We start from the raw sequence: 26,104 nt of genomic DNA, 5'->3' as shown, positions 1-26,104 counted from the left end.
TTAGGTTTCACTCTGTTTTCTCCTATATTGATAGATGTATTTGGAACTCTAAATCCAACACGGTTTGTGCTAGCTTCTTGAAACTTGACACAATAAAGTAATTTCACGTTCTATCTCTACGTTTTATTTCCTCTTGATGTAGCCCAAAGCAGTGACTGGCGAGAAACACTTTCATGGAAAGGGGTTGCCAAGCTTCCCAAAATTACGAATCTCCAGAAATCTCAGCAAATATTTTTTCACCCAAACAGGATGATACTTTCAGGTAATCATCAGTACACGAAGGCGACTTGGTTCCCCAAATTTTGTTCTTCTATGTTGAGGCGTTCGTTTCCAGTAACAGTTTGAATTTTTAGGTTTCACTCTGTTTTCTCCTATATTGATAGATGTATTTGGAACTCTAAATCCAACACGGTTTGTGCTAGCTTCTTGAAACTTGACACAATAAAGTAGTTTCACGTTCTGTCTCTATGTTTTGTTTCCTCTTGATGTAGCCCTAAGCAGTGACAGGCGAGAAACACTTTCATGGAAAGGGGTTGCCAGGCTTCCCAAAATTACGAATCTCCAGAAATCTCAGCAAATATTTTTTAACCCAAACAGGATGATACTTTCAGGTAATGATCAGTACACGAAGGCGACTTGGTTCCCCAAATTTCGTTCTTCTATGTTGAAGCGTTCGTTTCCAGTAACAGTTTGAATTTTTAGGTTTCACTCTGTTTTCTCCTATATTGATAGATGTACTTGGAACTCTAAATCCAACACGGTTTGTGCTAGCTTCTTGAAACTTGACACAATAAAGTAGTTTCACGTTCTATCTCTACATTTTGTTTCCTCTTGATGTAGCCCTAAGCAGTGACTGGCGAGAAACACTTTCATTGAAAGGGGTTGCCAGGCTTCCAAAAATTACGAATCTCCAGAAATCTCAGCAAATACTTTTTCACCCAAACTGGATGATACTTTCAGGTAATGAACGGTACACGAAGGCGACTTGGTTTCCCAAATTTCGTTCATCTATGTTGAGGCGTTCTTTTCCAGTAACAGTTTGAATTTTTAGGTTTCACTCTGTTTTCTCCTATATTGATAGATGTATTTGGATCTCTAAATCCAACACGGTTTGTGCTAGCTTCTTGAAAGTTGACACAATAAAGTAGTTTCACGTTCTATCTCTATGTTTTGATTCCTCTTGATGTAGCCCTAAGCAGTGACAGGCGAGAAACACTTCCATGGAAAGGGGTTGCCAGGCTTCCCAAAATTACGAATCTCCAGAAATCTCAGCAAATATTTTTTCACCCAAACTGGATGATACTTTCAGGTAATGATCAGTACACGAAGGCGACTTGGTTCCCCAAATTTCGTTCTTCCATGTTGAAGCGTTCGTTTCCAGTAACAGTTTGAATTTTTAGGTTTCACTCTGTTTTCTCCTATATTGATAGATGTATTTGGAACTCTAAATCCAACACGGTTTTTGGTAGCTTCTTGAAACTTGACACAATAAAGTAGTTTCACGTTCTGTCTCTATGTTTTGTTTCCTCTTAATGTAGCCCTAAGCAGTGACAGGCGAGAAACACTTTCATGGAAAGGGGTTGCCAGGCTTCCCAAAATTACGAATCTCCAGAAATCTCAGCAAATATTTTTTCACCCAAACAGGATGATACTTTCAGGTAATGATCAGTACACTAAGGTGACTTAGTTCCCCAAATTTCGTTCTTCTATGTTGAGGCGTTCGTTTCCAGTAACAGTTTGAATTTTTAGGTTTCACTCTGTTTTCTCCTATATTGATAGATGTATCTGGAACTCTAAATCCAACACGGTTTGTGCTAGCTTTTTGAAACTTGACACAATAAAGTAGTTTCACGTTCTGTCTCTATGTTTTGTTTCCTCTTGATGTAGCCCTAAGCAGTGACAGGCGAGAAACACTTTCATGGAAAGGGGTTGCCAGGCTTCCCAAAATTACGAATCTCCAGAAATCTCAGCAAATATTTTTTCACCCAAACAAGATGATACTTTCAGGTAATGAACGGTACACGAAGGCGACTTGGTTTCCCAAATTTCGTTCATCTATGTTGAGGCGTTCGTTTCCAGTAACAGTTTGAATTTTTAGGTTTCACTCTGTTTTCTCCTATATTGATAGATGTATTTGGAACTCTAAATCCAACACGGTGTGTGCTAGCTTCTTGAAACTTGACACAATAAATTAGTTTCACGTTCTATCTCTATTTTTTGATTCCTCTTGATGTAGCCCTAAGAAGTGACTGGCGAAAAACACTTTCATGGAAAGGGGTTGCCATGCTTCCCAAAATTACGAATCTCAAGAAATCTCAGCAAATATTTTTTCACCCAAACAGGATGATACTTTCAGGTAATGATCAGTACAATAAGGCGACTTGGTTCCCCAAATTTCATTCTTCTATGTTGAAGCGTTCGTTTCCAGTAACAGTTTGAATTTTTAGGTTTCACTCTGTTTTCTCCTATATTGATAGATGTATTTGGAACTCTAAATCCAACACGGTTTGTGCTAGCTTCTTGAAACTTGACACAATAAGGTAGTTTCACGTTCTATCTCTATGTTTTGTTTCCTCTTGATGTAGCCCTAAGCAGTGACTGGCGAGAAACACTTTCATGGAAAGGGGTTGCCAGGCTTCCCAAAATTACGAATCTCCAGAAATCTCAGCAAATATTTTTTCACCCAAACTGGATGATACTTTCAGGTAATGATCAGTACACGAAGGTGACTTGGTTCCCCAAATTTCATTCTTCTATGTTGAAGCGTTCGTTTCCAGTAACAGTTTGAATTTTTAGGTTTCACTCTGTTTTCTCCTATATTGATAGATGTATTTGGAACTCTAAATCCAACACGGTTTGTGCTAGCTTCTTGAAACTTGACACAATAAAGTAATTTCACGTTCTATCTCTACGTTTTATTTCCTCTTGATGTAGCCCAAAGCAGTGACTGGCGAGAAACACTTTCATGGAAAGGGGTTGCCAAGCTTCCCAAAATTACGAATCTCCAGAAATCTCAGCAAATATTTTTTCACCCAAACAGGATGATACTTTCAGGTAATGATCAGTACACGAAGGCGACTTGGTTCCCCAAATTTTGTTCTTCTATGTTGAGGCGTTCGTTTCCAGTAACAGTTTGAATTTTTAGGTTTCACTCTGTTTTCTCCTATATTGATAGATGTATTTGGAACTCTAAATCCAACACGGTTTGTGCTAGCTTCTTGAAACTTGACACAATAAAGTAGTTTCACGTTCTGTCTCTATGTTTTGTTTCCTCTTGATGTAGCCCTAAGCAGTGACAGGCGAGAAACACTTTCATGGAAAGGGGTTGCCAGGCTTCCCAAAATTACGAATCTCCAGAAATCTCAGCAAATATTTTTTAACCCAAACAGGATGATACTTTCAGGTAATGATCAGTACACGAAGGCGACTTGGTTCCCCAAATTTCGTTCTTCTATGTTGAAGCGTTCGTTTCCAGTAACAGTTTGAATTTTTAGGTTTCACTCTGTTTTCTCCTATATTGATAGATGTACTTGGAACTCTAAATCCAACACGGTTTGTGCTAGCTTCTTGAAACTTGACACAATAAAGTAGTTTCACGTTCTATCTCTACATTTTGTTTCCTCTTGATGTAGCCCTAAGCAGTGACTGGCGAGAAACACTTTCATTGAAAGGGGTTGCCAGGCTTCCAAAAATTACGAATCTCCAGAAATCTCAGCAAATACTTTTTCACCCAAACTGGATGATACTTTCAGGTAATGAACGGTACACGAAGGCGACTTGGTTTCCCAAATTTCGTTCATCTATGTTGAGGCGTTCTTTTCCAGTAACAGTTTGAATTTTTAGGTTTCACTCTGTTTTCTCCTATATTGATAGATGTATTTGGATCTCTAAATCCAACACGGTTTGTGCTAGCTTCTTGAAAGTTGACACAATAAAGTAGTTTCACGTTCTATCTCTATGTTTTGATTCCTCTTGATGTAGCCCTAAGCAGTGACAGGCGAGAAACACTTCCATGGAAAGGGGTTGCCAGGCTTCCCAAAATTACGAATCTCCAGAAATCTCAGCAAATATTTTTTCACCCAAACTGGATGATACTTTCAGGTAATGATCAGTACACGAAGGCGACTTGGTTCCCCAAATTTCGTTCTTCCATGTTGAAGCGTTCGTTTCCAGTAACAGTTTGAATTTTTAGGTTTCACTCTGTTTTCTCCTATATTGATAGATGTATTTGGAACTCTAAATCCAACACGGTTTTTGGTAGCTTCTTGAAACTTGACACAATAAAGTAGTTTCACGTTCTGTCTCTATGTTTTGTTTCCTCTTAATGTAGCCCTAAGCAGTGACAGGCGAGAAACACTTTCATGGAAAGGGGTTGCCAGGCTTCCCAAAATTACGAATCTCCAGAAATCTCAGCAAATATTTTTTCACCCAAACAGGATGATACTTTCAGGTAATGATCAGTACACTAAGGTGACTTAGTTCCCCAAATTTCGTTCTTCTATGTTGAGGCGTTCGTTTCCAGTAACAGTTTGAATTTTTAGGTTTCACTCTGTTTTCTCCTATATTGATAGATGTATCTGGAACTCTAAATCCAACACGGTTTGTGCTAGCTTTTTGAAACTTGACACAATAAAGCAGTTTCACGTTCTATCTCTATGTTTTGTTTCCTCTTGATGTAGCCCTAAGCAGTGACTGGTGAGAAACACTTTCATGGAAAGGGGTTGCCAGGCTTCCCAAAATTACGAATCTCCAGAAATCTCAGCAAATATTTTTTTCACCAAACAGGATGATACTTTCAGGTAATGATCAGTACATGAAGGCGACTTGGTTCCCCAAATTTCGTTCTTCTATGTTGAAGCGTTCGTTTACAGTAACAGTTTGAATTTTTAGGTTTCACTCTGTTTTCTCCTATATTGATAGACGTATTTGGAACTCTAAATCCAACACGGTTTGTGCTAGCTTCTTGAAACTTGACACAATAAAGTAGTTTCACGTTCTATCTCTACGTGTTGTTTCCTCTTGATGTAGCCCTAAGCAGTGACTGGCGAGAAACACTTTCATTGAAAGGGGTTGCCAGGCTTCCCAAAATTACGAATCTCCAGAAATCTCAGGAAATATTTTTTCACCCAAACAGGATGATAGTTTCAGGTAATGATCAGGACACGAAGGCGACTTGGTTTCCCAAATTTCGTTCATCTATATTGAGGCGTTCGTTTCCAGTAACAGTTTGAATTTTTAGGTTTCACTCTGTTTTCTCCTATATTGATAGATGTATTTGGAACTCTAAATCCAACACGGTTTGTGCTAGCTTCTTGAAAGTTGACACAATAAAGTAGTTTCACGTTCTATCTCTATGTTTTGATTCCTCTTGATGTAGCCCTAAGCAGTGACAGGCGAGAAACACTTCCATGGAAAGGGGTTGCCAGGCTTCCCAAAATTACGAATCTCCAGAAATCTCAGCAAATATTTTTTCACCCAAACTGGATGATACTTTCAGGTAATGATCAGTACACGAAGGCGACATGGTTCCCCAAATTTCGTTCTTCTATGTTGAAGCGTTCGTTTCCAGTAACAGTTTGAATTTTTAGGTTTCACTCTGTTTTCTCCTATATTGATAGATGTATTTGGAACTCTAAATCCAACACGGTTTGTGCTAGCTTCTTGAAACTTGACACAATAAAGTAGTTTCACGTTCTGTCTCTATGTTTTGTTTCCTCTTGATGTAGCCCTAAGCAGTGACAGTCGAGAAACACTTTCATGGAAAGGGGTTGCCAGCCTTCCCAAAATTATGAATCTCCAGAAATCTCAGCAAATATTTTTTCACCCAAACAGGATGATACTTTCAGGTAATTTTCAGTACACGAAGGCGACTTGTTTCCCCATATTTCGTTCTTCTATGTTGAGGCGTTCCTTTCCAGTAACACTTTGATATTTTAGGTTTCACTCTGTTTTCTCCTATATTGATAGATGTATTTGGAACTCTAAATCCAACACGGTTTGTGCTAGCTTCTTGAAACTTGACACAATAAAGTAGTTTCACGTTCTGTCTCTATGTTTTGTTTCCTCTTAATGTAGCCCTAAGCAGTGACAGGCGAGAAACACTTTCATGGAAAGGGGTTGCCAGGCTTCCCAAAATTACGAATCTCTAGAAATCTCAGCAAATATTTTTTCACCCAAACAGGATGATACTTTCAGGTAATGATCAGTACATGAAGGCGACTTGGTTCCCCAAATTTCGTTCTTCTATGTTTAAGCGTTCGTTTCCAGTAACAGTTTGAATTTTTAGGTTTCACTCTGTTTTCTCCTATATTGATAGATGTATTTGGAACTCTAAATCCAACACGGTTTGTGCTAGCTTCTTGAAACTTGACACAATAAAGTAATTTCACGTTCTATCTCTACGTTTTGTTTCCTCTTGATGTAGCCCTAAGCAGTGACTGGCGAGAAACACTTTCATGGAAAGGGGTTGCCAAGCTTCCCAAAATTACGAATCTCCAGAAATCTCAGCAAATATTTTTTCACCCAAACTGGATGATACTTTCAGGTAATGATCAGTACACGAAGGCGACTTGGTTCCCCAAATTTCGTTCTTCTATGTTGAGGCGTTCGTTTCCAGTAACAGTTTGAATTTTTAGGTTTCACTCTGTTTTCTCCTATATTGATAGATGTATTTGGAACTCTAAATCCAACACGGTTTGTGCTAGCTTCTTGAAACTTGACACAATAAAGTAGTTTCACGTTCTGTCTCTATGTTTTGTTTCCTCTTGATGTAGCCCTAAGCAGTGACTGGCGAGAAACACTTTCATGGAAAGGGGTTGCCAGGCTTCCCAAAATTACGAATCTCCAGAAATCTCAGCAAATATTTTTTCACCCAAACAGGATGATACTTTCAGGTAATGATCAGTACACGAAGGTGACTTGGTTCCCCAAATTTCGTTCTTCTATGTTGAAGCGTTCGTTTCCAGTAACAGTTTGAATTTTTAGGTTTCACTCTGTTTTCTCCTATATTGATAGATGTATTTGGAACTCTAAATCCAACACGGTTTGTGCTAGCTTCTTGAAACTTGACACAATAAAGTAGTTTCACGTTCTGTCTCTATGTTTTGTTTCCTCTTAATGTAGCCCTAAGCAGTGACAGGCGAGAAACACTTTCATTGAAAGGGGTTGCCAGGCTTCCCAAAATTACGAATCTCCAGAAATCTCAGGAAATATTTTTTCACCCAAACAGGATGATAGTTTCAGGTAATGATCAGGACACGAAGGCGACTTGGTTTCCCAAATTTCGTTCATCTATATTGAGGCGTTCGTTTCCAGTAACAGTTTGAATTTTTAGGTTTCACTCTGTTTTCTCCTATATTGATAGATGTATTTGGAACTCTAAATCCAACACGGTTTGTGCTAGCTTCTTGAAAGTTGACACAATAAAGTAGTTTCACGTTCTATCTCTATGTTTTGATTCCTCTTGATGTAGCCCTAAGCAGTGACAGGCGAGAAACACTTCCATGGAAAGGGGTTGCCAGGCTTCCCAAAATTAAGAATCTCCAGAAATCTCAGCAAATATTTTTTCACCCAAACTGGATGATACTTTCAGGTAATGATCAGTACACGAAGGCGACATGGTTCCCCAAATTTCGTTCTTCTATGTTGAAGCGTTCGTTTCCAGTAACAGTTTGAATTTTTAGGTTTCACTCTGTTTTCTCCTATATTGATAGATGTATTTGGAACTCTAAATCCAACACGGTTTGTGCTAGCTTCTTGAAACTTGACACAATAAAGTAGTTTCACGTTCTGTCTCTATGTTTTGTTTCCTCTTGATGTAGCCCTAAGCAGTGACAGTCGAGAAACACTTTCATGGAAAGGGGTTGCCAGCCTTCCCAAAATTATGAATCTCCAGAAATCTCAGCAAATATTTTTTCACCCAAACAGGATGATACTTTCAGGTAATGATCAGTACACGAAGGCGACTTGTTTCCCCAAATTTCGTTCTTCTATGTTGAGGCGTTCGTTTCCAGTAACAGTTTGATATTTTAGGTTTCACTCTGTTTTCTCCTATATTGATAGATGTATTTGGAACTCTAAATCCAACACGGTTTGTGCTAGCTTCTTGAAACTTGACACAATAAAGTAGTTTCACGTTCTGTCTCTATGTTTTGTTTCCTCTTAATGTAGCCCTAAGCAGTGACAGGCGAGAAACACTTTCATGGAAAGGGGTTGCCAGGCTTCCCAAAATTACGAATCTCTAGAAATCTCAGCAAATATTTTTTCACCCAAACAGGATGATACTTTCAGGTAATGATCAGTACATGAAGGCGACTTGGTTCCCCAAATTTCGTTCTTCTATGTTTAAGCGTTCGTTTCCAGTAACAGTTTGAATTTTTAGGTTTCACTCTGTTTTCTCCTATATTGATAGATGTATTTGGAACTCTAAATCCAACACGGTTTGTGCTAGCTTCTTGAAACTTGACACAATAAAGTAATTTCACGTTCTATCTCTACGTTTTGTTTCCTCTTGATGTAGCCCTAAGCAGTGACTGGCGAGAAACACTTTCATGGAAAGGGGTTGCCAAGCTTCCCAAAATTACGAATCTCCAGAAATCTCAGCAAATATTTTTTCACCCAAACTGGATGATACTTTCAGGTAATGATCAGTACACGAAGGCGACTTGGTTCCCCAAATTTCGTTCTTCTATGTTGAGGCGTTCGTTTCCAGTAACAGTTTGAATTTTTAGGTTTCACTCTGTTTTCTCCTATATTGATAGATGTATTTGGAACTCTAAATCCAACACGGTTTGTGCTAGCTTCTTGAAACTTGACACAATAAAGTAGTTTCACGTTCTGTCTCTATGTTTTGTTTCCTCTTGATGTAGCCCTAAGCAGTGACTGGCGAGAAACACTTTCATGGAATGGGGTTGCCAGGCTTCCCAAAATTACGAATCTCCAGAAATCTCAGCAAATATTTTTTCACCCAAACAGGATGATACTTTCAGGTAATGATCAGTACACGAAGGTGACTTGGTTCCCCAAATTTCGTTCTTCTATGTTGAAGCGTTCGTTTCCAGTAACAGTTTGAATTTTTAGGTTTCACTCTGTTTTCTCCTATATTGATAGATGTATTTGGAACTCTAAATCCAACACGGTTTGTGCTAGCTTCTTGAAACTTGACACAATAAAGTAGTTTCACGTTCTATCTCTACGTGTTGTTTCCTCTTGATGTAGCCCTAAGCAGTGACTGGCGAGAAACACTTTCATTGAAAGGGGTTGCCAGGCTTCCCAAAATTACGAATCTCCAAAAATCTCAGCAAATATTTTTTCAACCAAACAGGATGATACTTTCAGGTAATGAACGGTACACGAAGGCGACTTGGTTTCCCAAATTTCGTTCATCTATGTTGAGGCGTTCTTTTCCAGTAACAGTTTGAATTTTTAGGTTTCACTGTGTTTTCTCCTATATTGATAGATGTATTTGGAACCCTAAATCCAACACGGTTTGTGCTAGCTTCTTGAAAGTTGACACAATAAAGTAGTTTCACGTTCTATCTCTATGTGTTGATTCCTCTTGATGTAGCCCTAAGCAGTGACAGGCGAGAAACACTTCCATGGAAAGGGGTTGCCAGGCTTCCCAAAATTACGAATCTCCAGAAATCTCAGCAAATTTTTTTCACCCAAACTGGATGATACTTTCAGGTAATGATCAGTACACGAAGGCGACTTGGTTCCCCAAATTTCGTTCTTCCATGTTGAAGCGTTCGTTTCCAGTAACAGTTTGAATTTTTAGGTTTCACTCTGTTTTCTCCTATATTGATAGATGTATTTGGAACTCTAAATCCAACACGGTTTGTGCTAGCTTCTTGAAACTTGACACAATAAAGTAGTTTCACGTTCTGTCTCTATGTTTTGTTTCCTCTTGATGTAGCCCTAAGCAGTGACAGGCGAGAAACACTTCCATGGAAAGGGGTTGCCAGGCTTCCCAAAATTACGAATCTCAAGAAATCTCAGCAAATATTTTTTCACCCAAACAGGATGATACTTTCAGGTAATGATCAGTACACGAAGGCGACTTGGTTCCCCAAATTTCGTTCTTCTATGTTGAAGCGTTCGTTTCCTGTAACAGTTTGAATTTTTAGGTTTCACTCTGTTTTCTCCTATATTGATAGATGTATTTGGAACTCTAAATCCAACACGGTTTGTGCTAGCTTCTTGAAAGTTGACACAATAAAGTAGTTTCACGTTCTATCTCTATGTTTTGATTCCTCTTGATGTAGCCCTAAGCAGTGACAGGCGAGAAACACTTCCATGGAAAGGGGTTGCCAGGCTTCCCAAAATTACGAATCTCCAGAAATCTCAGCAAATATTTTTTCACCCAAACTGGATGATACTTTCAGGTAATGATCAGTACACGAAGGCGACTTGGTTCCCCAAATTTCGTTCTTCTATGTTGAAGCGTTCGTTTCCAGTAACAGTTTGAATTTTTAGGTTTCACTCTGTTTTCTCCTATATTGATAGATGTATTTGGAACTCTAAATCCAACACGGTTTGTGCTAGCTTCTTGAAACTTGACACAATAAAGTAGTTTCACGTTCTGTCTCTATGTTTTGTTTCCTCTTGATGTAGCCCTAAGCAGTGACAGGCGAGAAACACTTTCATGGAAAGGGGTTGCCAGGCTTCCCAAAATTACGAATCTCCAGAAATCTCAGCAAATATTTTTTCACTCAAACAGGATGATACTTTCAGGTAATGATCAGTACACGAAGGTGACTTGGTTCCCCAAATTTCGTTCTTCTATGTTGAAGCGTTCGTTTCCAGTAACAGTTTGAATTTTTAGGTTTCACTCTGTTTTCTCCTATATTGATAGATGTATTTGGAACTCTAAATCCAACACGGTTTGTGCTAGCTTCTTGAAACTTGACACAATAAAGTAATTTCACGTTCTATCTCTACGTTTTGTTTCCTCTTGATGTAGCCCTAAGCAGTGACTGGCGAGAAACACTTTCATGGAAAGGGGTTGCCAAGCTTCCCAAAATTACGAATCTCCAGAAATCTCAGCAAATATTTTTTCACCCAAACTGGATGATACTTTCAGGTAATGATCAGTACACGAAGGCGACTTGGTTCCCCAAATTTCGTTCTTCTATGTTGAGGCGTTCGTTTCCAGTAACAGTTTGAATTTTTAGGTTTCACTCTGTTTTCTCCTATATTGATAGATGTATTTGGAACTCTAAATCCAACACGGTTTGTGCTAGCTTCTTGAAACTTGACACAATAAAGTAGTTTCACGTTCTGTCTCTACGTTTTGTTTCCTCTTGATGTAGCCCTAAGCAGTGACTGGCGAGAAACACTTTCATGGAAAGGGGTTGCCAGGCTTCCCAAAATTACGAATCTCCAGAAATCTCAGCAAATATTTTTTCACCCAAACAGGATGATACTTTCAGGTAATGATCAGTACACGAAGGTGACTTGGTTCCCCAAATTTCGTTCTTCTATGTTGAAGCGTTCGTTTCCAGTAACAGTTTGAATTTTTAGGTTTCACTCTGTTTTCTCCTATATTGATAGATGTATTTGGAACTCTAAATCCAACACGGTTTGTGCTAGCTTCTTGAAACTTGACACAATAAAGTAGTTTCACGTTCTGTCTCTATGTTTTGTTTCCTCTTGATGTAGCCCTAAGCAGTGACTGGCGAGAAACACTTTCATGGAAAGGGGTTGCCAGGCTTCCCAAAATTACGAATCTCCAGAAATCTCAGCAAATATTTTTTCACCCAAACAGGATGATACTTTCAGGTAATGATCGGTACACGAAGGTGACTTGGTTCCCCAAATTTCGTTCTTCTATGTTGAAGCGTTCGTTTCCAGTAACAGTTTGAATTTTTAGGTTTCACTGTGTTTTCTCCTATATTGATAGATGTATTTGGAACCCTAAATCCAACACGGTTTGTGCTAGCTTCTTGAAAGTTGACACAATAAAGTAGTTTCACGTTCTATCTCTATGTGTTGATTCCTCTTGATGTAGCCCTAAGCAGTGACAGGCGAGAAACACTTTCATTGAAAGGGGTTGCCAGGCTTCCCAAAATTACGAATCTCCAAAAATCTCAGCAAATATTTTTTCACCCAAACAGGATGATACTTTCAGGTAATGAACGGTACACGAAGGCGACTTGGTTTCCCAAATTTCGTTCATCTATGTTGAGGCGTTCTTTTCCAGTAACAGTTTGAATTTTTAGGTTTCACTGTGTTTTCTCCTATATTGATAGATGTATTTGGAACCCTAAATCCAACACGGTTTGTGCTAGCTTCTTGAAAGTTGACACAATAAAGTAGTTTCACGTTCTATCTCTATGTGTTGATTCCTCTTGATGTAGCCCTAAGCAGTGACAGGCGAGAAACACTTCCATGGAAAGGGGTTGCCAGGCTTCCCAAAATTACGAATCTCCAGAAATCTCAGCAAATATTTTTTCACCCAAACTGGATGATACTTTCAGGTAATGATCAGTACACGAAGGCGACTTGGTTCCCCAAATTTCGTTCTTCCATGTTGAAGCGTTCGTTTCCAGTAACAGTTTGAATTTTTAGGTTTCACTCTGTTTTCTCCTATATTGATAGATGTATTTGGAACTCTAAATCCAACACGGTTTGTGCTAGCTTCTTGAAACTTGACACAATAAAGTAGTTTCACGTTCTATCTCTATGTTTTGATTCCTCTTGATGTAGCCCTAAGCAGTGACAGTCGAGAAACACTTTCATGGAAAGGGGTTGCCAGGCTTCCCAAAATTACGAATCTCAAGAAATCTCAGCAAATATTTTTTCACCCAAACAGGATGATACTTTCAGGTAATGATCAGTACACGAAGGCGACTTGGTTCCCCAAATTTCGTTCTTCTATGTTGAAGCGTTCGTTTCCAGTAACAGTTTGAATTTTTAGGTTTCACTCTGTTTTCTCCTATATTGATAGATGTATTTGGAACTCTAAATCCAACACGGTTTGTGCTAGCTTCTTGAAAGTTGACACAATAAAGTAGTTTCACGTTCTATCTCTATGTTTTGATTCCTCTTGATGTAGCCCTAAGCAGTGACAGGCGAGAAACACTTCCATGGAAAGGGGTTGCCAGGCTTCCCAAAATTACGAATCTCCAGAAATCTCAGCAAATATTTTTTCACCCAAACTGGATGATACTTTCAGGTAATGATCAGTACACGAAGGCGACTTGGTTCCCCAAATTTCGTTCTTCTATGTTGAAGCGTTCGTTTCCAGTAACAGTTTGAATTTTTAGGTTTCACTCTGTTTTCTCCTATATTGATAGATGTATTTGGAACTCTAAATCCAACACGGTTTGTGCTAGCTTCTTGAAACTTGACACAATAAAGTAGTTTCACGTTCTGTCTCTATGTTTTGTTTCCTCTTGATGTAGCCCTAAGCAGTGACAGGCGAGAAACACTTTCATGGAAAGGGGTTGCCAGGCTTCCCAAAATTACGAATCTCCAGAAATCTCAGCAAATATTTTTTCACTCAAACAGGATGATACTTTCAGGTAATGATCAGTACACGAAGGTGACTTGGTTCCCCAAATTTTGTTCTTCTATGTTGAAGCGTTCGTTTCCAGTAACAGTTTGAATTTTTAGGTTTCACTCTGTTTTCTCCTATATTGATAGATGTATTTGGAACTCTAAATACAACACGGTTTGTGCTAGCTTCTTGAAACTTGACACAATAAAGTAATTTCACGTTCTATCTCTACGTTTTGTTTCCTCTTGATGTAGCCCTAAGCAGTGACTGGCGAGAAACACTTTCATGGAAAGGGGTTGCCAAGCTTCCCAAAATTACGAATCTCCAGAAATCTCAGCAAATATTTTTTCACCCAAACTGGATGATACTTTCAGGTAATGATCAGTACACGAAGGCGACTTGGTTCCCCAAATTTCGTTCTTCTATGTTGAAGCGTTCGTTTCCAGTAACAGTTTGAATTTTTAGGTTTCACTCTGTTTTCTCCTATATTGATAGATGTATTTGGAACTCTAAATCCAACACGGTTTGTGCTAGCTTCTTGAAACTTGACACAATAAAGTAGTTTCACGTTCTGTCTCTATGTTTTGTTTCCTCTTGATGTAGCCCTAAGCAGTGACAGGCGAGAAACACTTTCATGGAAAGGGGTTGCCAGGCTTCCCAAAATTACGAATCTCCAGAAATCTCAGCAAATATTTTTTCACTCAAACAGGATGATACTTTCAGGTAATGATCAGTACACGAAGGTGACTTGGTTCCCCAAATTTTGTTCTTCTATGTTGAAGCGTTCGTTTCCAGTAACAGTTTGAATTTTTAGGTTTCACTCTGTTTTCTCCTATATTGATAGATGTATTTGGAACTCTAAATACAACACGGTTTGTGCTAGCTTCTTGAAACTTGACACAATAAAGTAATTTCACGTTTATCTCTACGTTTTGTTTCCTCTTGATGTAGCCCTAAGCAGTGACTGGCGAGAAACACTTTCATGGAAAGGGGTTGCCAAGCTTCCCAAAATTACGAATCTCCAGAAATCTCAGCAAATATTTTTTCACCCAAACTGGATGATACTTTCAGGTAATGATCAGTACACGAAGGCGACTTGGTTCCCCAAATTTCGTTCTTCTATGTTGAAGCGTTCGTTTCCAGTAACAGTTTGAATTTTTAGGTTTCACTCTGTTTTCTCCTATATTGATAGATGTATTTGGAACTCTAAATCCAACAGGGTTTGTGCTAGCTTCTTGAAACTTGACACAATAAAGTAGTTTCACGTTCTGTCTCTATGTTTTGTTTCCTCTTGATGTAGCCCTAAGCAGTGACAGGCGAGAAACACTTTCATGGAAAGGGGTTGCCAGGCTTCCCAAAATTACGAATCTCCAGAAATCTCAGCAAATATTTTTTCACCCAAACAGGATGATACTTTCAGGTAATGATCAGTACATGAAGGTGACTTGGTTCCCCAAATTTCGTTCTTCTATGTTGAAGCGTTCGTTTCCAGTAACAGTTTGAATTTTTAGGTTTCACTCTGTTTTCTCCTATATTGATAGATGTATTTGGAACTCTAAATACAACACGGTTTGTGCTAGCTTCTTGAAACTTGACACAATAAAGTAGTTTCACGTTCTGTCTCTATGTTTTGTTTACTCTTGATGTAGCCCTAAGCAGTGACAGGCGAGAAACACTTTCATGGAAAGGGGTTGCCAGGCTTCCCAAAATTACGAATCTCCAGAAATCTCAGCAAATATTTTTTCACTCAAACAGGATGATACTTTCAGGTAATGATCAGTACACGAAGGTGACTTGGTTCCCCAAATTTCGTTCTTCTATGTTGAAGCGTTCGTTTCCAGTAACAGTTTCAATTTTTAGGTTTCACTCTGTTTTTTCCTATATTGATAGATGTATTTGGAACTCTAAATCCAACACGGTTTGTGCTATCTTCTTGAAACTTGACACAATAAAGTAATTTCACGTTCTATCTCTACGTTTTGTTTCCTCTTGATGTAGCACTAAGCAGTGACTGGCGAGAAACACTTTCATGGAAAGGGGTTGCCAGGCTTCCCAAAATTACGAATCTCCAGAAATCTCAGCAAATATTTTTTCAACCAAACTGGATGATACTTTCAGGTAATGATCAGTACACGAAGGCGACTTGGTTCCCCAAATTTCGTTCTTCTATGTTGAAGCGTTCGTTTCCAGTAACAGTTTGAATTTTTAGGTTTCACTCTGTTTTCTCCTATATTGATAGATGTATTTGGAACTCTAAATCCAACAGGGTTTGTGCTAGCTTCTTGAAACTTGACACAATAAAGTAGTTTCACGTTCTGTCTCTATGTTTTGTTTCCTCTTGATGTAGCCCTAAGCAGTGACAGGCGAGAAACACTTTCATGGAAAGGGGTTGCCAGGCTTCCCAAAATTACGAATCTCCAGAAATCTCAGCAAATATTTTTTCACCCAAACAGGATGATACTTTCAGGTAATGATCAGTACATGAAGGTGACTTGGTTCCCCAAATTTCGTTCTTCTATGTTGAGGCGTTCGTTTCCAGTAACAGTTTGAATTTTTAGGTTTCACTCTGTTTTCTCCTATATTGATAGATGTATTTGGAACTCTAAATCCAACACGGTTTGTGCTAGCTTCTTGAAACTTGACACAATAAAGTAATTTCACGTTCTGTCTCTACATTTTCTTTCCTCTTGATGTAGCCCTAAGCAGTGACTGGCGAGAAACACTTTCATGGAAAGGGGTTGCCAGGCTTCCCAAAATTACTAATCTCCAGAAATCTCAGCAAATATTTTTTCACCCAAACAGGATGATACTTTCAGGTAATGATCAGTACACGAAGGCGACTTGGTTCCCCAAATTTTGTTCTTCTATGTTGAGGCGTTCGTTTCCAGTAACAGTTTGAATTTTTAGGTTTCACTCTCTTTTCTCCTATATTGATAGATGTATTTGGAACTCTAAATCCAACACGGTTTCTGCTAGCTTCTTGAAACTTGACACAATAAAGTAGTTTCACGTTCTATCTCTACGTTTTGTTTCCTCTTGATGTAGCCCTAAGCAGTGTCTGGCGAGAAACACTTTCATTGAAAGGGGTTGCCAGGCTTCCCAAAATTACGAATCTCCAGAAATCTCAGCAAATATTTTTTCACCCAAACAGGATGATACTTTCAGGTAATGAACGGTACACGAAGGCGACTTGGTTTCCCAAATTTCGTTCATCTATGTTGAGGCGTTCTTTTCCAGTAACAGTTTGAATTTTTAGATTTCACTCTGTTTTCTCCTATATTGATAGATGTATTTGGAACTCTAAATCCAACACGGTTTGTGCTAGCTTCTTGAAAGTTGACACAATAAAGTAGTTTCACGTTCTATCTCTATGTTTTGATTCCTCTTGATGTAGCCCTAAGCAGTGACAGGCGAGAAACATTTCTATGGAAAGGGGTTGCCAGGCTTCCCAAAATTACGAATCTCCAGAAATCTCAGCAAATATTTTTTCACCCAAACTGGATGATACTTTCAGGTAATGATCAGTACACGAAGGCGACTTGGTTCCCCAAATTTCGTTCTTCCATGTTGAAGCGTTCGTTTCCAGTAAGAGTTTGAATTTTTAGGTTTCACTCTGTTTTCTCCTATATTGATAGATGTATTTGGAACTCTAAATCCAACACGGTTGTGCTAGCTTCTTGAAACTTGACACAATAAAGTAGTTTCACGTTCTGTCTCTATGTTTTGTTTCCTCTTGATGTAGCCCTAAGCAGTGACAGTCGAGAAACACTTTCATGGAAAGGGGTTGCCAGGCTTCCCAAAATTACGAATCTCAAGAAATCTCAGCAAATATTTTTTCACCCAAACAGGATGATACTTTCAGGTAATGATCAGTACACGAAGGTGACTTGGTTCCCCAAATTTCGTTCTTCTATGTTGAGGCGTTCGTTTCCAGTAACAGTTTGAATTTTTAGGTATCACTCTGTTTTCTCCTATATTGATAGATGTACTTGGAACTCTAAATACAACACGGTTTGGGCTAGCTTCTTGAAACTTGACACAATAAAGTAGTTTCCCGTTCTATCTCTACATTTTGTTTCCTCTTGATGTAGCCCTAAGCAGTGACTGGCGAGAAACACTTTCATGGAAAGGGGTTGCCAGGCTTCCCAAAATTACGAATCTCCAGAAATCTCAGCAAATATTTTTTCACCCAAACAAGATGATACTTTCAGGTAATGAACGGTACACGAAGGCGACTTGGTTTCCCAAATTTCGTTCATCTATGTTGAGGCGATCGTTTCCAGTAACAGTTTGAATTTTTAGGTTTCACTTTGTTTTCTCCTATATTGATAGATGTATTTGGAACTCTAAATCTAACACGGTTTGTGCTAGCTTCTTGAAAGTTGACACAATAAAGTAGTTTCACGTTCTATCTCTATGTTTTGATTCCTCTTGATGTAGCCCTAAGCAGTGACAGGCGAGAAACACTTCCATGGAAAGGGGTTGCCAGGCTTCCCAAAATTACGAATCTCCAGAAATCTCAGCAAATATTTTTTCACCCAAACTGATGATACTTTCAGGTAATGATCAGTACACGAAGGCGACTTGGTTCCCCAAATTTCGTTCTTCTATGTTGAAGCGTTCGTTTCCAGTAACAGTTTGAATTTTTAGGTTTCACTCTGTTTTCTCCTATATTGATAGATGTATTTGGAACTCTAAATCCAACACGGTTTGTGCTAGCTTCTTGACACTTGACACAATAAAGTAGTTTCACGTTCTATCTCTATGTTTTGTTTCCTCTTGATGTAGCCCTAAGCAGTGACTGGCGAGAAACACTTTCATGGAAAGGGGTTGCCAGGCTTCCCAAAATTCCGAATCTCCAGAAATCTCAGCAAATATTTTTTCACCCAAACAGGATGATAATTTCAGGTAATGATCAGTACACTAAGGTGACTTGGTTCCCCAAATTTCGTTCTTCTATGTTGAAGCGTTCGTTTCCAGTAACAGTTTCAATGTTTAGGTTTCACTCTGTTTTCTCCTATATTGATAGATGTATTTGGAACACTAAATCCAACACGGTTTGTGCTAGCTTCTTGAAACTTGACACAATAAAGTAGTTTCACGTTCTATCTCTATGTTTTGATTCCTCTTGATGTAGCCCTAAGCAGTGACAGGCGAGAAACACTTCCATGGAAAGGGGTTGCCAGGCTTCCCAAAATTACGAATCTCCAGAAATCTCAGCAAATATTTTTTCACCCAAACTGGATGATACTTTCAGATAATGATCAGTACACGAAGGCGACTTGGTTCCCCAAATTTCGTTCTTCTATGTTGAGGCGTTCGTTTCCAGTAACAGTTTGAATTTTTAGGTTTCACTCTGTTTTCTCCTATATTGATAGATGTATTTGGAACTCTAAATCCAACACGGTTTGTGCTAGCTTCTTGAAACTTGACACAATAAAGTAGTTTCACGTTCAGTCTCTATGTTTTGTTTCCTCTTGATGTAGCCCTAAGCAGTGACTGGCGAGAAACACTTTCATGGAAAGGGGTTGCCAGGCTTCCCAAAATTACGAATCTCCAGAAATCTCAGCAAATATTTTTTCACCCAAACAGGATGATACTTTCAGGTAATGATCGGTACACGAAGGCGACTTGGTTCCACAAATTTTGTTCTTCTATGTTGAGGCGTTCGTTTCCAGTAACAGTTTGAATTTTTAGGTTTCACTCTCTTTTCTCCTATATTGATAGATGTATTTGGAACTCTAAATCCAACACGGTTTCTGCTAGCTTCTTGAAACTTGACACAATAAAGTAATTTCACGTTCTATCTCTACGTTTTGTTTCCTCTTGATGTAGCCCTAAGCAGTGTCTGGCGAGAAACACTTTCATTGAAAGGGGTTGCCAGGCTTCCCAAAATTACGAATCTCCAGAAATCTCAGCAAATATTTTTTCACCCAAACAGGATGATACTTTCAGGTAATGAACGGTACACGAAGGCGACTTGGTTTCCCAAATTTCGTTCATCTATGTTGAGGCGTTCTTTTCCAGTAACAGTTTGAATTTTTAGATTTCACTCTGTTTTCTCCTATATTGATAGATGTATTTGGAACTCTAAATCCAACACGGTTTGTGCTAGCTTCTTGAAAGTTGACACAATAAAGTAGTTTCACGTTCTATCTCTATGTTTTGATTCCTCTTGATGTAGCCCTAAGCAGTGACAGGCGAGAAACACTTCTATGGAAAGGGGTTGCCAGGCTTCCCAAAATTACGAATCTCCAGAAATCTCAGCAAATATTTTTTCACCCAAACTGGATGATACTTTCAGGTAATGATCAGTACACGAAGGCGACTTGGTTCCCCAAATTTCGTTCTTCCATGTTGAAGCGTTCGTTTCCAGTAACAGTTTGAATTTTTAGGTTTCACTCTGTTTTCTCCTATATTGATAGATGTATTTGGAACTCTAAATCCAACACGGTTTGTGCTAGCTTCTTGAAACTTGACACAATAAAGTAGTTTCACGTTCTGTCTCTATGTTTTGTTTCCTCTTGATGTAGCCCTAAGCAGTGACAGTCGAGAAACACTTTCATGGAAAGGGGTTGCCAGGCTTCCCAAAATTACGAATCTCAAGAAATCTCAGCAAATATTTTTTCACCCAAACAGGATGATACTTTCAGGTAATGATCGGTACACGAAGGTGACTTGGTTCCCCAAATTTCGTTCTTCTATGTTGAAGCGTTCGTTTCCAGTAACAGTTTGAATTTTTAGGTATCACTCTGTTTTCTCCTATATTGATAGATGTACTTGGAACTCTAAATACAACACGGTTTGGGCTAGCTTCTTGAAACTTGACACAGTAAAGTAGTTTCCCGTTCTATCTCTACATTTTGTTTCCTCTTGATGTAGCCCTAAGCAGTGACTGGCGAGAAACACTTTCATTGAAAGGGGTTGCCAGGCTTCCCAAAATTACGAATCTCCAGAAATCTCAGCAAATATTTTTTCACCCAAACAAGATGATACTTTCAGGTAATGAACGGTACACGAAGGCGACTTGGTTTCCCAAATTTCGTTCATCTATGTTGAGGCGTTCGTTTCCAGTAACAGTTTGAATTTTTAGGTTTCACTTTGTTTTCTCCTATATTGATAGATGTATTTGGAACTCTAAATCTAACACGGTTTGTGCTAGCTTCTTGAAAGTTGACACAATAAAGTAGTTTCACGTTCTATCTCTATGTTTTGATTCCTCTTGATGTAGCCCTAAGCAGTGACAGGCGAGAAACACTTCCATGGAAAGGGGTTGCCAGGCTTCCCAAAATTACGAATCTCCAGAAATCTCAGCAAATATTTTTTCACCCAAACTGATGATACTTTAGGGTAATGATCAGTACACGAAGGCGACTTGGTTCCCCAAATTTCGTTCTTCTATGTTGAAGCGTTCGTTTCCAGTAACAGTTTGAATTTTTAGGTTTCACTCTGTTTTCTCCTATATTGATAGATGTATTTGGAACACTAAATCCAACACGGTTTGTGCTAGCTTCTTGAAACTTGACACAATAAAGTAGTTTCACGTTCTATCTCTATGTTTTGATTCCTCTTGATGTAGCCCTAAGCAGTGACAGGCGAGAAACACTTTCATGGAAAGGGGTTGCCAGGCTTCCCAAAATTCCGAATCTCCAGAAATCTCAGCAAATATTTTTTCACCCAAACAGGATGATAATTTCAGGTAATGATCAGTACACGAAGGCGACTTGGTTCCCCAAATTTCGTTCTTCTATGTTGAAGCGTTCGTTTCCAGTAACAGTTTCAATTTTTAGGTTTCACTCTGTTTTCTCCTATATTGATAGATGTATTTGGAACTCTAAATCCAACACGGTTTGTGCTAGCTTCTTGAAACTTGACACAATAAAGTAGTTTCACGTTCTATCTCTATGTTTTGATTCCTCTTGATGTAGCCCTAAGCAGTGACAGGCGAGAAACACTTCCATGGAAAGGGGTTGCCAGGCTTCCCAAAATTACGAATCTCCAGAAATCTCAGCAAATATTTTTTCACCCAAACTGGATGATACTTTCAGATAATGATCAGTACACGAAGGCGACTTGGTTCCCCAAATTTCGTTCTTCTATGTTGAAGCGTTCGTTTCCAGTAACAGTTTGAATTTTTAGGTTTCACTCTGTTTTCTCCTATATTGATAGATGTATTTGGAACTCTAAATCCAACACGGTTTGTGCTAGCTTCTTGAAACTTCACACAACAATGAAGATGCAGGTTCTATCTCTATATTTTGTTTCCTCTTGATGTAGCCCTAAGCAGTGACTGGCGAGAAACACTTTCATGGAAAGGGGTTGCCAGGCTTCCTAAAATTACGAATCTCCAGAAATCTCAGCAAATATTTTTTCACCCAAACAGGATGATACTTTCAGGTAATGATCAGTACACTAAGGCGACTTGGTTCCCCAAATTTCGTTCTTCTATGTTGAAGCGTTCGTTTCCAGTAACAGTTTGAATTTTTAGGTTTCACTCTGTTTTCTCCTATATTGATAGATGTATTTGGAACTCTAAATCCAACACGGTTTGTGCTAGCTTCTTGAAACTTCACACAACAATGAAGATGCAGGTTCTATCTCTATATTTTGTTTCCTCTTGATGTAGCCCTAAGCAGTGACTGGCGAGAAACACTTTCATGGAAAGGGGTTGCCAGGCTTCCTAAAATTACGAATCTCCAGAAATCTCAGCAAATATTTTTTCACCCAAACAGGATGATACTTTCAGGTAATGATCAGTACACTAAGGTGACTTGGTTGCCCAAATTTCGTTCTTCTATGTTGAAGCGTTCATTTCCAGTAACAGTTTGAATTTTTAGGTTTCACTCTGTTTTCTCCTATATTGATAGATGTATTTGGAACTCTAAATCCAACACGGTTTGTGCTAGCTTCTTGAAACTTGACACAATAAAGTAGTTTCACATTCTATCTCTATGTTTTGATTCCTCTTGATATAGCCCTAAGCAGTGACTGGTGAGAAACACTTTCATGGAAAGGGGTTGCCAGGCTTCCCAAAATTACGAATCTCCCGAAATCTCAGCAAATATTTTTTCACCCAAACTGTATGATACTTTCAGGTAATGATCAGTACACGAAGGAGACTTGGTTCCCCAAATTTCGTTCTTCTATGTTGAAGCGTTCGTTTCCAGTAACTGTTTGAATTTTTAGGTTTCACTCTGTTTTCTCCTATATTGATAGATGTATTTGGAACTCTAAATCCAACACGGTTTGTGCTAGCTTCTTGAAACTTGACACAATAAAGTAGTTTCACGTTCTATCTCTATGTTTTGTTTCCTCTTGATGTAGCCCTAAGCAGTGACAGGCGAGAAACACTTTCATGGAAAGGGGTTGTCAGGCTTCCCAAAATTACGAATTTCCAGAAATCTCAGCAAATATTTTTTCAGCCAAACTGGATGATACTTTCAGGTAACGATTAGTACACGAAGGCGACTTGGTTCCCCAAATTTCGTTCTTCTATGTTGAAGCGTTCGTTTCCACTAACACTTTGAATTTTTAGGTTTCACTCTGTTTTCTCCTATATTGATAGATGTATTTGGAACTCTAAATCCAACACGGTTTGTGCTAGCTTCTTGAAACTTGACACAATAAAGTAGTTTCACGTTCTGTCTCTATGTTTTGTTTCCTCTTAATGTAGCCCTAAGCAGTGACAGGCGAGAAACACTTTCATGGAAAGGGGTTGCCAGGCTTCCCAAAACTACGAATCTCCAGAAATCTCAGCAAATATTTTTCACCCAAACAGGATGATACATTCAGTTAATGATCAGTACACGAAGGTGACTTGGTTCCCCAAATTTCGTTCTTCTATGTTGAAGCGTTCGTTTCCAGTAACAGTTTGAATTTTTAGGTTTCACTCTGTTTTCTCCTATATTGATAGATGTATTTGGAACTCTAAATCCAACACGGATTGTGCTAGCTTCTTGAAACTTGACACAATAAAATAATTTCATGTTCTATCTCTACGTTTTGTTTCCTCTTGATGTAGCCCTAAGCAGTGACTGGCGGGAAACACTTTCATGGAAAGGGGTTGCCAAGCTTCCCAAAATTACGAATCTCCAGAAATCTCAGCAAATATTTTTTCACCCAAACAGGATGATACTTTCAGGTAATGATCAGTACACGAAGGCGACTTGGTTCCCCAAATTTTGTTCTTCTATGTTGAGGCGTTCGTTTCCAGTAACAGTTTGAATTTTTAGGTTTCACTCTGTTTTCTCCTATATTGATAGATATATTTGGAACTCTAAATCCAACACGGTTTGTGCTAGCTTATTGAAACTTGACACAATAAAGTAGTTTCACGTTCTATCTCTATGTTTTGTTTCCTCTTGATGTAGCCCTAAGCAGTGACAGGCGAGAAACACTTTCATGGAAAGGGGTTGCCAGGCTTCCCAAAATTACGAATCTCCAGAAATCTCAGCAAATATTTTTTCACCCAAACAGGATGATACTTTCAGGTAATGATCAGTACACGAAGGTGACTTGGTTTTCCAAATTTCGTTCTTCTATGTTGAAGCGTTCGTTTCCAGTAACAGTTTGAATTTTTAGGTTTCACTTTGTTTTCTCCTATATTGATAGATGTATTTGGAAATCTAAATCCAACACGGTTTGTGCTAGCTTCTTGAAACTTGACACAATAAAGTAATTTCACGTTCTATCTCTACGTTTTGTTTCCTCTTGATGTAGCCCTAAGCAGTGACTGGCGGGAAACACTTTCATGGAAAGGGGTTGCCAAGCTTCCCAAAATTACGAGTCTCCAGAAATCTCAGCAAATATTTTTTCACCCAAACAGGATGATACTTTCAGGTAATGATCAGTACACGAAGGCGACTTGGTTCCCCAAATTTTGTTCTTCTATGTTGAGGCGTTCGTTTCCAGTAACAGTTTGAATTTTTAGGTTTCACTCTGTTTTCTCCTATATTGATAGATGTATTTGGAACTCTAAATATAACACGGTTTGTGCTAGCTTCTTGAAACTTGACACAATAAAGTAGTTTCATGTTCTGTCTCTATGTTTTGTTTCCTCTTGATGTAGCCCTAAGAAGTGACAGGCGAGAAACACTTCCATGGAAAGGGGTTGCCAGGCTTCCCAAAATTACGAATCTCCAGAAATCTCAGCAAATATTTTTTCACCCAAACTGGATGATACTTTCACGTAATGATCAGTACACGAAGGCGACTTGGTTCCCCAAATTTCGTTCTTCTATGTTGAAGCGTTCGTTTCCAGTAACAGTTTGAATTTTTAGGTTTCACTCTGTTTTCTCCTATATTGATAGATGTATTTGGAACTCTAAATCCAACACGGTTTGTGCTAGCTTCTTGAAACTTGACACAATAAAGTAATTTCACGTTCTATCTCTACGTTTTGTTTCTTCTTGATGTAGCCCTAAGCAGTGACTGGCGAGAAACACTTTCATGGAAAGGGGTTGCCAAGCTTCCCAAAATTACGAATCTCCAGAAATCTCAGCAAATATTTTTTCACCTAAATTGGATGATACTTTCAGGTAATGATCAGTACACGAAGGCGACTTGGTTCCCCAAATTTTGTTCTTCTATGTTGAGGCGTTCGTTTCCAGTAACAGTTTGAATTTTTAGGTTTCACTCTGTTTTCTCTTATATTGATAGATGTATTTGGAACTCTAAATCCAACACGGTTTGTGCTAGCTTCTTGAAACTTGACACAATAAAGTAGTTTCACGTTCTGTCCCTATGTTTTGTTTCCTCTTGATGTAGCCCTAAGCAGTGACTGGCGAGAAACAATTTCATGGAAAGGGGTTTCCAGGCTTCCCAAAATTACGAATCTCCAGAAATCTCAGCAAATATTTTTTCACCCAAACAGGATGATACTTTCAGGTAATGATCAGTACACGAAGGCGACTTGGTTCCCCAAATTTCGTTCTTCTATGTTGAAGCGTTCGTTTCCAGTAACAGTTTGAATTTTTAGGTATCACTCTGTTTTCTCCTATATTGATAGATGTACTTGGAACTCTAAATCCAACACGGTTTGGGCTAGCTTCTTGAAACTTGACACAATAAAGTAGTTTCACGTTCTATCTCTACATTTTGTTTCCTCTTGATGTAGCCCTAAGCAGTGACTGGCGAGAAACACTTTCATTGAAAGGGGTTGCCAGGCTTCCCAAAATTACGAATCTCCAGAAATCTCAGCAAATATTTTTTCACCCAAACAGGATGATACTTTCAGGTAATGAACGGTACACGAAGGCGACTTGGTTTCCCAAATTTCGTTCATCTATGTTGAGGCGTTCGTTTCCAGTAACAGTTTGAATTTTTAGGTTTCACTCTGTTTTCTCCTATATTGATAGATGTATTTGGAACTCTAAATCCAACACGGTGTGTGCTAGCTTCTTGAAAGTTGACACAATAAAGTAGTTTCACGTTCTATCTCTATGTTTTGATTCCTCTTGATGTAGCCCTAAGCAGTGACAGGCGAGAAACACTTCCATGGAAAGGGATTGCCAGGCTTCCCAAAATTACGAATCTCCAGAAATCTCAGCAAATATTTTTTCACCCAAACTGATGATACTTTCAGATAATGATCAGTACACGAAGGCG

Source organism: Spermophilus citellus (assembly GCF_964194105.1).
Source record: "Spermophilus citellus genome assembly, chromosome: 11".
Lineage (NCBI taxonomy): Eukaryota > Metazoa > Chordata > Mammalia > Rodentia > Sciuridae > Spermophilus > Spermophilus citellus.
This window is presented reverse-complemented; position numbering follows the sequence as displayed.